General features: G+C 38.1%; 1 protein-coding gene and 1 long non-coding RNA gene across 6 annotated transcripts in view; one reads left to right on the top strand and one right to left on the bottom strand.

Moving 5' to 3' along the window:
* Lin7a (lin-7 cell polarity scaffold A) overlaps window positions 1–12,959 on the bottom strand; it is a 140,085-nt gene that overhangs the window by 56,495 nt on the left and 70,631 nt on the right. The window lies entirely within an intron of this gene.
* Window positions 3,568–12,959, top strand: part of LOC143436158 (uncharacterized) — a 95,799-nt gene continuing 86,407 nt past the window's right edge. For both annotated transcript variants that reach the window (XR_013106356.1, XR_013106355.1), the window contains exon 1: window positions 3,568–3,733. This is a non-coding gene — a long non-coding RNA (uncharacterized LOC143436158). The remainder of the gene's footprint in view (window positions 3,734–12,959) is intronic.

Raw genomic sequence — 12,959 nt, 5'->3', positions numbered from 1 at the left:
CCAGTGAGGTACAAGATAGTCCTAATACCCAGTCCATCATTTTGCCAACAATTTTTTTGTGTTTACTCCTTGTCTATTTCATTTATCAATTACAAATATCACGTTATTATTTTCTTTTATAGAGTGTCTTTGTTTTATCTTTTAGCAAGATCAAGGAAATTACCACCTCTTGATACATATTAATGCTGTTTCTACTTAAAGCACTCTAATACAGATGTAACACAATCCATTGGATCTATCCAAATGAAGAACACTTTGTGTTCCCATCTTATCCCAACACAAATAAGCTTGGGTTTTATAAATCTCAAACTACCTGTTTATGAAAAGTTTTTTAGGTGGACTTCTGACTCACAGTCATATGCATTCCCAACACTGATAGATACTGATATATTGCCTCTTCTATAAAGTTTTGCAAACTGCAACCAGTGTTTAAAAAAACAATCTAATCTAGTCTATCTCCAGATGGCCCTAAAAGCAACCCTACTTCTGATGGGATAATCCAGATGCCCATTAATGGGTGAATCAATAAGAGATGTATAACTCTAAAATAAATTACTACTTAACATAATAAAGGGATGAATCCTTGATTCATGCAAGAGTATTTATGGTCTTTCTTCTGAGTGAAAGAAATTGGAGAGAGAAAGAACAAGCATATAATTTATTTATGATTAATTTGTTAAAAAATCATTCATCAGAATTTAGTGCTGGATTCACTGACTGTCATATGAGAAAAATTAAGCAATGTCACAGTTCAGCATTAAAAATTTATTACTTTTCACATTGTAAGAGGTTTAAAATAATATCCAATATAGAAACGAGATTCTTTCAGAAAACTTATTATTCAAAGCATGAATGCAGGCAATGTTCTTCAAATTGTAAAACAAAATCTCTCCAATTCATAGTCCAGGTTCATATTAATCTCTCGGCTTTTTCTTTAGCAAAATAATTGCTGGAACAACATCTTAAACAACACAATCACCATTCTGCAGTTGAATTGTCTGGCGGTTGTTTTGTCCTGATGGCATTTGCTTTCCAGTCTTGAAAGAGTTTTTTACAAATCCTCGGGGTACATTTAAGTTTGTGAATGGTCCATTCCCAGAAATGTTGGCAGGGACTGATTCCTTCAGAAACCAGAACAGCTGAATAAGCTATAAATATCTTTGAATTTGGATGGACTAATTGGCTTATTCTTCACAAATAGCAGGCATATTTTATCCTTTGAAAGAGGTAGATTAGGATGTGCTGTTTGGAGGTCCAGGGGTACATCTTGAAATCTGGGAGTGATTGTTGCAGAGTGGAGATTGTGGAGGAAGCTAACACCCTTCCTTAACCTGGATGAATACAAAGCTGATACCTATCCTGGGTCTTCTTGACACCACCCATCAGAGGTTGCAATTCAGATAGGAGATTGTAAACTCTCCTCTGCCATCTTCCTCAGTAGATCTTTGAATATGGCAGTACAGATAAAAAAAAAAAAGGCTGCTATATCTCTACTGAGTTACTGTTGAATTTCCAGTGTTCATCAGATAACTTTGAAGTGAGTCTTCTCATGCCTGAAAACAAATTCTAGGACTCAAAGTCTAAGGATGATTTCTGTATATCATTCTCCACATTATTTCTGACTTCTAAGGTTTGTGCTCCTTGCACTTTTTTTGTTCTGTATGTTCCAGAGAACGAAGTAGCTGTGGTCCACTTTAGAGAAGAGATGAAGATCTGATTGTGCTCTTGCACAATCCCATGAGTTATATAGTTCCTTATTCTTGCTCTTGATAATGTAGTGAACTTTGACCATTCTGTCATCCTATTTAACTTGTTTTTCTTGAAGTGTCCTTCCTGGCACTCATGATACCAAACAAGGAAGAAAAACTATTCTATGCATTTATAAATGTCTATCAAAAGAGTGACAGAGGTTGTGTTCATAGTTGATGATGATGCCTTCACTCAAGAAACCTAGGCAGATGGGATAGATTGCTTTTGCCTGGACTCCTACCAGAACTGTCAGCCAGCCACTGGGCTATAAGGGAAGTTCCCTTCCAGAAGGGTTAGGTTGGACTACTCTACAGTGAGAGGTAGACACATCCTTGGATCTCACTCTATTGCTGTGCTATTGCCTTTTTTAATTGGACAGAAAAATTCCCTGTGTCCCTTGGTCCTCAGTTTGAGAGGATGTTGCCCAGAGGGGCTCCACTTACAACCTGGAATGATTTGTTCAGTAGGCAACAAGTTACTTCTGAAAAACAAGTACAGCAATACTAAAAAGCAGTTCTCTTGGTCAGAAAGCAGATACAGCCCAAATGTGCCCAGTGTAGATAGTTATGTGATAGGTCTATGAGGTATATATGAGTTGTTTATGAATTTGTCTAGATGATGTATATAGTCTTATTTTATATTTTAAATATTTTGGAAAAATGTTTTCCATAAATTCAATGCTGTCCACAGTATCTTCAAGGTGATGCCATATTTAACGTTACAAATGTACCATAACATATATATGAAAAGATAATTGAAAGACGAAAAGCCACTGTTTATTTTGCTAACTGTCATGGTCTGAATGTTTGTGGTCTTTTAGAAAATTCATATGATAAAATCATTTTAGATCCACTAAAGACTGACTGGATGATAACAGTAACTCTCAAAATAGATCTCAACATAGGGAAATGAAGGATTTGGTTCCTTCTTTTTTCCCTCCCTCCCTCCCTCCCTCCCTCCCTCCCTTTCTTTTTTCCTTCCTTCTTTCCTTCCATCCTTCCTTCCTTTGTACATTCTTTCTCTTTTCTTTGTGTGTGTGTGTGCATGCTGGTTTGTGTATTTTCCTGTTTGGACAAGTACATTTGCTCTTTTGTTTTTTTAAATGAAGGTACAACTTGTAGGTTCAAGGCTTGTTTACAACAAGGTGTGTGTGTGCGTGTGCGTGCCTGTGCGTACAGAGGATAGAGGACAAACTTTTGTGTTACTCCTTCGGAACTACTCATCTTGTTTTGTGAGAAGTGGAGTCTCCTTGGAATGCAATCCACCAGTCTCCATCTGTCTCTACTTCTCCAGTTCCGGGATTACAAGTGTGTTGTTACATACATAGTTTTATTCTGTGGCATACAGGGATTAAGCTCCAATCTTGGAAGGCAAACATTTTATTGACTGAGCCATCTCCACATTGAGTCCTTTTCCAATATAAACATCCAACGGTTGAGGTTATAACTGTGTTAACTATGACCAAGTCAACTTTTGTGAATGCTCTATGTGGGTGAAACAGAATTTATTAATCTGTAAACCTCGTAAAATAGTTTGGTCTCCATGTTTATGAACTGTGTTCCTTTATACGATGGGAATGTATCACCTAGGCCTGATCTCACATCTTAAATCGATCATTTGAACAGAAGGACTAACTACCATCGATTCCTGTTATAAACAATGATGGTCCAGGAAAACTCTGTAAGCATGAATTAGGCAATACTTCTTCCAGAGACAATACAGCAACAGGTTCCTGTGAGTTTCTCATCACCTTTTCAAATCTCAGTTAATGTTTAAGCTTTTTTTTTTTTAAGAAGTGAATCATTATCAGTGAGTTCAAGTCCAGTAGTAACACAGCATGCCTGAGAAAATGTGTTTGAAATAAGCCCTCTCTCTACATGGCATGCAGCAGACTTCTAATGCTCCGGCACACTGACAGACCTCCAGCTTGGATCACTTTAAAGAGGAATATCACTCTCAAAAGCACAAGGGTGTGACAAAGAGGGTAAGAATCATGTTTCTTATGAGCATGAGAGCTGAAAGGAGGCTAAGTATTTTCTTCTTCACCCTCAGCTGGGAACTGCAGTCTGAGCAGTGGGTTATTCAGATTTTTATAAAGAAAAAAAAAAAGTGTCAGGATGAAGAATGCTGGATTGGGCTCTTGTCTTTGTTTGCACCACCCTGATTCATCAATACCAGAACAGCAGACTATACTCTTTACAGAAAGGCGCTTTCTGTAGGAAAAATTCTAACTGTCCTCCCGTGTTCTATAGTACATATTCTAAGTATGTGCTTGTTGTCTGTAATTAATCTCATAAGATGAATAGTAGTCTTATAACACAATCACCAGGTCTTAAGCGGTTACTAAAGTGGAGTTCTGGCTCAAACATATATCGCCTTGAAAAAAAGTAAAGGGAGAAAATTGGCTGATTTTAAAATGGATGAGAATTTGCAGCCGACATCACTAAGGCCCTCTACTTTCAACTCATTTATTTATCAGCAAAATATATACTCCCTAAAAGTGACTCTGTTTTCCATTTTGTTGCAGATTAAAATAGAAAACTGAAGCAGATCAGGGAAATGAGTACAAGTCAACATTTTTCTTTTGTTTTTTAAATGAAGGCAAAATCTAGGAAACTGAAGTAGATCAGGGAAATGAGTACAATCCAACATTTTTCTTTTGTTTTTTAAAGGAAGGCAAAATCTAGAAGTTCAAGGTTTGTTTTACAGCAAGGTGGCTACTGTGTTCTCTCAATGAAGGCTTGTAATCCGCTTCCATATGTACACAGGGACCTCCCCAAAATGCTATTGACATAGATTTTAGTTGGCTTGGCCTATGCAGACTGCCCATGCTCCTTCTGTTCTGTTGAGTTTTGTAATCGTATGCCCTAATGATGATGGTTCAGTCACCAAAGAAGTGTAGGGCACCCATGATAAATCCTCTATTGATTAAACACAAACAAAGCAAACAACATTTACACTTCATTTGATATAATCTTTTCTGGTTCCATTTACCTGCAAAGTTCAGGATTTCACTTTTCTTTCCAGCTGAGTAGAATTTCATAGTGTATATTTACCACATTTTCATTAAGCATTCATCAGGCAAACATTGTTTCCATTTCCTAACTATTCTGAATAGAACAGCAATGAAGGTGGCTGAGATATACCTGTAGAATATGATGTCTAGTCCTTCAGGCATATGCTAAGGAGTGGTAGAGCCTGATCATATGATAGATTTATTTTTAGCTTTTTGAAAACTCTCATTATGTCAATAATTACCAATCTTCCTAAATACTTGAGTTTCTTTAACACAGTTCTCATGCTATAGTGACCCCCAAGCACAAAATTATTTTGTTGTTTCTTTATAACTATAGTTTTTGCAATGGTTTTGAATTATAATGTAAGTATCTGATATGCAGAATAGATGATTTGCGACTCCCAAAGGAGTTGTGACCCACAGGTCAATAAACTGCTGCTCTATGCTGATTTTCAGAGTGGATAGATGAGTTTGCAAAACCACCAACAGTGAAAGAGGATTCCATTCCCTGTCCACCCATCATTTCTTGTGTCTGACATATATGTATGTATGTGTATACACATATATGTCAAATATATGGCTGGCAAACATTCTTTCTCATTCTGTGTGCTTCCTCTTCAAACAGTTCATTGTATCTTTAGCTGTACAGAAAATCTAGTTTAGTCCCACTTGTCAATTGTTGGCCTTAATTTTTGGACAAATGGAGTCCTTTTCAGAAAGTTCTTTCCTACACCTATATCATGTACAGTTTTGTCTATATTTTCTTCTAGCTGTTTCATGCATGTTTTCTCTTGTTTGAGGTTCCTAGTTCCAATTCTTCAGGTGTGATTATATATCGAGGAGTAATAGCAGAAACCAGAAAAATAAAATGAATCCATTGCTAAGATGGAGGAGACAGAAGCAACAGAGCATAGAATAATAGGGTAGAAGTGAACTGATGGGAAATATGGGGTGGGGGCAGTTGTAGCTATGGAGTGGGAGGGAGGTAGACTAATGAAGAAGAGGAGGAAGAGGAAGAGGAAAAGGAAAAGGAGGAGGAAGAGGTAAAATAACCAAAAGGATGTCTAAAAAGGACACAAGTAATTGTACCCTTAAGCATTAACCTAAAAAGCCCTATAATATACCCAAATATACATATGTGGTTTAAATGAAAATTTCTACTCTTGGCTCACATTTCTTCCTCCAAGAGTCAAAGATCACTTAACACAATTCCAACATCAGGCATGAGAAGCCCTCTTGAGTTCTTTGTCAAGCATACACATTATTGCCATTGCCCTTAGTTGACCCCTTGAAATGGAAGGTAAGTCCTTCCTGTTGAAGACTCCATGCACTTCACATAGAGGGCCCAGAGGCCTTTTATCTGAAAGTGATTTGAAAACTTCAACCCTGAGAAATGGTTCATGGTACCAGAAGTCTCCATGCAAGCCTCCAAAGGAGGAAAGCAACCCAAAGTGCTATATAGCTTTGATGACTATGAACCAATGACACCAGCATGGCACACTGACCATAAGGTTCATTAGTGGCACGCATATCTCAGCAGTAACCAACAGCTCTCTAATTGGATTTTAGATGAACTCATGAGCTCAACTAAAGAGGAAATCATGCATTGTGCTGGAAACCCTGCCAACTAACTACTCAGGGCTAGTAAAGTCATGGATCTTTGTTGACCCATCAAGTAATAATTGGGGAGTAATGTTTATACAATATTGAGATAGGAGGTTCTCAGAATAAGGATTGTAGTCAGATAAGGGAGCACAGAAATCAGCATAATCCCTAAGTATATTGTAAATATTTATCATTATATTCAGATTATTTTAGTTCTCACCCCTCATTTAGGGTAACATATTTTACAGTAGTACAAACCATAGCCAATCAAAATGCAGTTTTGAAGCCCAGTTCCAAATGGATACATCTACAATAGAACTCCTGTACCTGAGTTGTTAGTGTTATTTAAAAGAGTGTTGGAGATCTTTTTTCTTAATCCAGCTAGCTCCAAACTAATTGAGACTCGACTACTTTATTTAACAATCTTTAAGGGTACAACAACTGAACAATGTTACTCTATTTTAATCCTCTAAAATAATGTGGCTATCTCCCATTTGAAAGCCCTATGATATTTCCATTTTAGTACTGATCTGGCTCTCTGGGCTCCAAGTGGTTTGTTGTTTTTTTTTTTTTTTTATTTTTGTTTTTTTTTTTTTTTTTTTTTTTTGGTGGTTTTTTTTTTTTTTTTTTTTTTTTTTTTTTTTTTTTTTTTTTTTTTAATGGTGTCCACTGGACTCTATCCCAGTGGCTAATCCCCTCTTTGTCTCTCTCCTCCTCCCCTGGCTGGGAGGAAGTCCAGCCCTATTCCCTCCCCTGCTCAGCTAGCTTTATTGACCCATCAAGAAATAACTGGGGAGCAATGTTTACACAACATTGAGATAGGAGGTTCTCATAATCTCATATTGCAATCAGAAATGGGGGCATAGAAATCAACATTTGGCTAACACAAGGGTAATTTTTATACACTGCACAATAACATTATGCTTACTCAAAGACTTATGTGTCATTTGGGAGGATATGAAAAGATATTTGATACAAGATTGTATCATTTATACCTCAAATCATATCTTGAATTTTCTTTTCCAAATTTCAGTTGAATTTTATAGATTTTCACTTTTTAAAAACATCTGTTAATATATTGATAACGCAGATCTTTTTTCATTATTTCCATGTATTCTACTAAATTACACAAGGCATTCCTACCCATAAATCCAAGAGTAGTGTATCTTGGCGCACCCCTGTTTATGTCTGGGTTGAGAGTGGAACAATTGTCCAAACATAAGGATTGAGATGACATGGCAGATCTCTTCTAGGAGACAGCTTGTAGGACTCAAACACTGTAACTATGATCATTCCCCACTCCATTCTCGACCTGCTTAAGAAGCTTGAAACCCCCAAGATTCAACTCACAGACCGCATGAAGCTTATGAAGAAGGAAGAGCAAGTGTGGGTGCTTCGGTCCTTCTTAGAAGGAGTAACAAAATACTCAAGGGAGCAAATATGGAGCAAAGTGTGGGACAGAAACTGAAGGAGGGGCCGTCTGGAGACCATTCCACCTGGGTATCCATCCCATGAGCAGTCACCAAAGGTAGATGCTGATGTGGATGGCAGGAAATACATGTTGACAGGAGCCTGACATAGCTGTCTCCTTAGAGATCTGCCAGAGTCTGACATATTCAGAGGCAGATGCTCACAGCTTACCATAGGGGTTCCCAATGGAGGAGTTAGGGAGAAGGAGCTGAAGGAGCTGAAAGGGTTTGCTGCCCCATGAGCAGAGCAACAATACCAACCAACCAGAGCCCCCAGGATCTAAACCACTAGCCTGGGAGCACATAGGGAGGGTCCCATGGCTCCAGCTGTATATGTAGGGGAGGATGATCTTGTCGGGCATAGGTGGGAGAGGAGATCCTTGGTCCCATGAAGGCTGGACGCTGAGTGTGGGGGACTTCGAGGATGGGGAGGTGAGAAGGGGTGTAGGTGGGGGCACATCCTCATAGAAGCAGGAGGATGGGGGATAGGATAGGGGGTTCCTGGGTGGGGGAAAATGGGGTAAGAGGATAACATCTGAAATGTAAATAAAATATCCGATAAAAAAATTAAAAATATTTTAAAAATTTTTTTAAAGTACTTCTCTGCCATTTGAGATTTCTGTGTTGAGAATTCTCTGTATAGCTCTGTACTCCATTTTTTAAATTATGTTATTTGTGTCTCACTTCTTGAGTCCTTTATAAATTTTGGAATATTAGCCCTCTGTCAGAGGTAAGGTTGGAAAAAATCCTTTTCTAATCTATAGGCTGCCATTTTGTCCTATTGACAATGTCCTTCGCCTCTCACTGTCTGTTCATGGGATGTGTTCTTCTACCTGGGCTGCCTTGTCTGGCCTCAGTGGGAGAGGATATACCTATCCTAGCAAAGACTTGATATACCAGGGTAAGGGGATACCCAGGGGGACTCTGCTCAAAGCAGAAGGGCAGGGGTGGAGAAAAGGATTTTGGGAGGGGATTCCTGGGGGAGGCAGTGAGTCAGATGTAAAGTAAATAGGTTAAAAAAAAAAGGAAAAGAAAAGACAAAAAGAAACCTTCAATGAAAACCTTTAATTTTAATGTTTGTTAAAAAAATAAAAGATTTTGTATCAAAACCAAATGGGGGAAAAGAGTGAATGAAAAGAAGTAATTCTCTTTATTGATGCAACAGAACTCAGCAAAAAAACGATGTGGGGACAGCAATCATTGTTTACATTTGCTATGATAGGGTGAAGGCATTGGAAAATTTTGTTTGGAACGAAAAAAAATTTTATTTGCCAGGAAGTAGGCATGTATTTTCATTAGGGACATTGTTGGAAAATCCCCATGAAGCAAAACATCTGCATCACGATCACAACTGTCAGAAAGATTCCCTGGCATGCAAAGCACCAAACGGGCTTGTCTCAGTCAGCAGAGATGCTAACTCATTAAAAACGCCAGGCCTGAAAATGAACCAAATTTCATTTAACATTTTGAAGTGATATGCCAGCTTTAATTATAGTATGAAAGAAGAAAGGCACCGAAAGGCAACATTTCTATATGAAAAAAAAAAAAAAAAAAAAAAAACCAAAAAACCTCATAGGACGTTTTCTCTCTGAGAGATGAAAAGTAGGTCAGTTTTATCAATGTGAATGATGATTTGAAGCTGAATGCATTATTAACCTGCCTTTGGGGATGACAAGGATCTGCCTTTGTATTTTCATATCTCCTGGATTAAATCATATTTAAAAAAATAAAAGTAGTTTGGAAACTGTGAAGGGCAGATAAGCTCAGGAAGTTCTAATTGGGTTGAAGTGTTCCCTTAGTCACCTTTTCCCATGAGTGTTAGCAATTCCAGATGGACACACAGTCTGAAGACTGCCACATTGCCCATTCATTTTTATCTGAGATCACTGTTAGCATAACTCAGTGTTAAGTGAAAACAATCCTTGGATTACATGGCTATTTCACAGTCTATGTTCCCTTTTTCAGGTTCTCACTGCCCACCTGGATGTACATTTTAAAGCCTTGTATTCAGATGTGTAAGATCATTTAATCCATTTTATTATCTATGAGGCAAATCACCTATTATAAAATGAAAGAAATTCTGCGTTGCTGTAGCTGAGAGATGTGAAATCTACGGTCTGTATTTTCAAACTGAGTGGTCTGTCTTGCTGTGTGATAAAATCAAAAACGTATGCTCACTTATAACCTATAGGTTTTCTAGCCTGCATTATTATTTGTAGAAAGGAAAGGTAATAATGGAGAAAAGTAATAACATCAACAACACAAGAAAAAATTCAAGAAAGCCATAAAATTGGAGATTTTTCTCTGGCAGCTGTCAAATTCGTGTAGGATGACTAATTAGATCATGTGATCAAAACCATGGACAGACTGTGAATTGTATAATCGCATCCTATAAATTCAAACATTCTCTTCTAGAAGAAAATCCAGAAATCTTAAGAAAGTTACAAGGTTCTGAAATCTTAGAAAGCTATGAGATTGATAAAGCCTGTCTCTGATATTTTATAAGAAGTGAATTTTAGGGGAAAAGGAAAATATTTGTCAGAGTTGCCTGCAAGTTGGGCAGGAAGCTCTAGGTATGCAGGTATCATGAGTTATTATCCATCCTCAAATAGACCAATCATGGATGCAACTTTCTTTAAATAATACAAGTTCCTATAAGTAAGCCTTCCCAACAATGATCCTGTAAGTAATTCCCACAAGTTCACTCAACTAGATTAATGCCCTGCCTGGACTGAACAGGTATTTGTTCATGTCTCATGACTGAAAGTTATGCAATGGGGCCATGAAAGTACCACAAATATTTAATCTTTGCCCACATTAACACAGAAACTCTCATCAACGTCTTGGTTCTCATGTCTTATGAATGTGAGGATGAAAAGGCAACTGGATATGGAATAAAGAAGAGTGGAGAATTAAAAACATGTGATATTTACTGGAGAGAATGATGAGAAATCCCTTCCCTTAAGATCAGAGGAAGTACATCCTTCCAGGGAGTTCAAAGGGTTTCTTCTTCAAGTTGGCTGGGTCTCAGAATTGCTGGCAGGATTCATACTGACATGTGGGAGTAGTTTGGCCTATATCATTCCAGTTGGCATGAAAGCCACTATGGGCCATTTCAGAGATGGGTTCTTAAATGGGAATTTGTGGACTAGGCAAGGAGAAAAATGTTAGAGGGACCCAACATAAAGTGTATCAGTGATTAAAGAATGTGTGTGTATGTGTGTGTTTGTGTGTATGTTTATGAGTATGTATGTGTATATGTGTGGGAATGTGTGTATTTATTGTGTATGTGTGTGTTTATGTGTGTGTGTGTTTACACATGTATGTGTGTTCACATATGTGTGTATGTTTATATGTGTGTGAGTGTGTGTATGTATGTATACGTGTTTGTGAATGTATGTGTGTTTGTGTGTGTTTATGTGTTTGAATGTATGCATGTGTGTACGAGAGTGTATGTGAGTGTGTGTGTATGTGTGTGTTTGTGTGTGTGTTTATGAGTATGTATGTGTGTATGTGTGTGTGTGTGTGGGGGTACTGTGGCTGGGGATGCTGAGGGTTCCTCCAGGCTGGAAGTTAGGCACTGAGAGGCTGTGACTACAGCAGCTTCTCCATGGCTTCTCCATGGTTCCTCACGGCATGGCCCCAATGACACGAGAAAGTCCATGAGTTTTACAGGCTTTATTTTCATGGTGGATGTAGATGGATCTGGATGTGCACACCCCTGAAACCCAGGGCAGACCTGAGTAAAATAGGGAGGAAGAGAGGGGGGAGGGGTTGGGGAAGAATGTTTAATTGGCTCCACCCTCTGACCTTCAGGTACCTCATTAGTATGTAAATCTCTGTAGGGCCTGAGGCCTGTTCCTTCTGACTGATGGCCATAGACCACTCTGTGGGAGGAGTTGTGGAGGGCTGAAGCTAAATGAAAAGAACCAGGGCCGGGAGCAGAGCCAAACTCCTGCTGTCCAATAAGGGTCCGGGGTTCCAAGCTCATGCTCGACCAAGCACCCAGCTGCTTCTCACAGCCCACTGCCCCACATGTGTGTGAGTGTGTGTATTTATGTGTATATGTGTGTGTTTATGTGTGTGTGTTTATGTGTGTGTGTTTATACATGTATATATGTGTGTTTACATATGTGTGAGTGTGTATATTTGCGTTTGTTTATATGTGTATGTGAGAGAGTATGTGTATGTATATGTATTTGTGAATGTATGTGTGTGTGAATGTGTGTGTTCATGTGTGTGTATTTATGTGTTTGAATGTATGTGTTAGGCATGTGTGTCCGAGAGAGAGAGAGAGAGAGAGAGAGAGAGAGAGAGAGAGAGTGTGTGTGTGTGTATGTCTGATCTTTCTTGGGGGAGTTTGTTACAAATAAGATGTATAACTCCTCTTCCCTTTTGAAACTGTAAATACTAGCAACAAGTATTTGTCTCCATTCAATGAACATATTCTTCAAACACCAACATTAATAAAGAGAGGAAGTCTCTCACTTTTAATTATTTTACATAAATTAAAGGTTAGTCGATAGACATAAGGTTTTATAAAAGGAAATAATCAGTGAGACTAGTCTATCAAGATAACAAGTCCTTGATTCCATTTGAATATTATTCAGTTTGACTGCTGAGTCGCTAAGAATCCCTTTTGGGAAACTCTAACTGGCTTTTTCTGTCTTCAATGTGGCTTTTCTTAAAACAGCTTCTTTATTTTATCCATTTTGTCAACTCATACAAATAACAGTCTTTTCCATGTGTTTAAAATTGAGTTTAAATTTCCTTGTTTGGGTTCAGAAGAACTCAGACAGAGATGAAGGTTTTAAGGTGGAATGGTTTAAGGCAGATGTTTTCTCTAATGTTGCCGCATAATCAAATCACCTGAAGACCCTTAAAACATCTTGGAGTCCATCTGGTTCCCACCGCCAAATACTGCCCAAACTGAACTGAGGTAAGAACTAGGCCAAAGATATCATCTGAAAGCTTTCCAGGCGATTCTCTTTGTGAGCAGGCAAGACACTGTAGATCAAACATAATAATGCCAAAATTACAAGAAATGCCAACAATAAAAAGAAAGTTCTGGATAAAGTCAATCCATGTTATCATTTAAGGATTTTCATCTTTCTAACAAG

This window comes from Arvicanthis niloticus, chromosome 22, assembly GCF_011762505.2.
Source record: "Arvicanthis niloticus isolate mArvNil1 chromosome 22, mArvNil1.pat.X, whole genome shotgun sequence".
Classification (NCBI taxonomy): Eukaryota; Metazoa; Chordata; class Mammalia; order Rodentia; family Muridae; genus Arvicanthis; species Arvicanthis niloticus.
The sequence above is the reverse complement of the archived record's forward strand: the minus strand, read 5'-3'. Positions and strand labels throughout refer to the sequence as shown.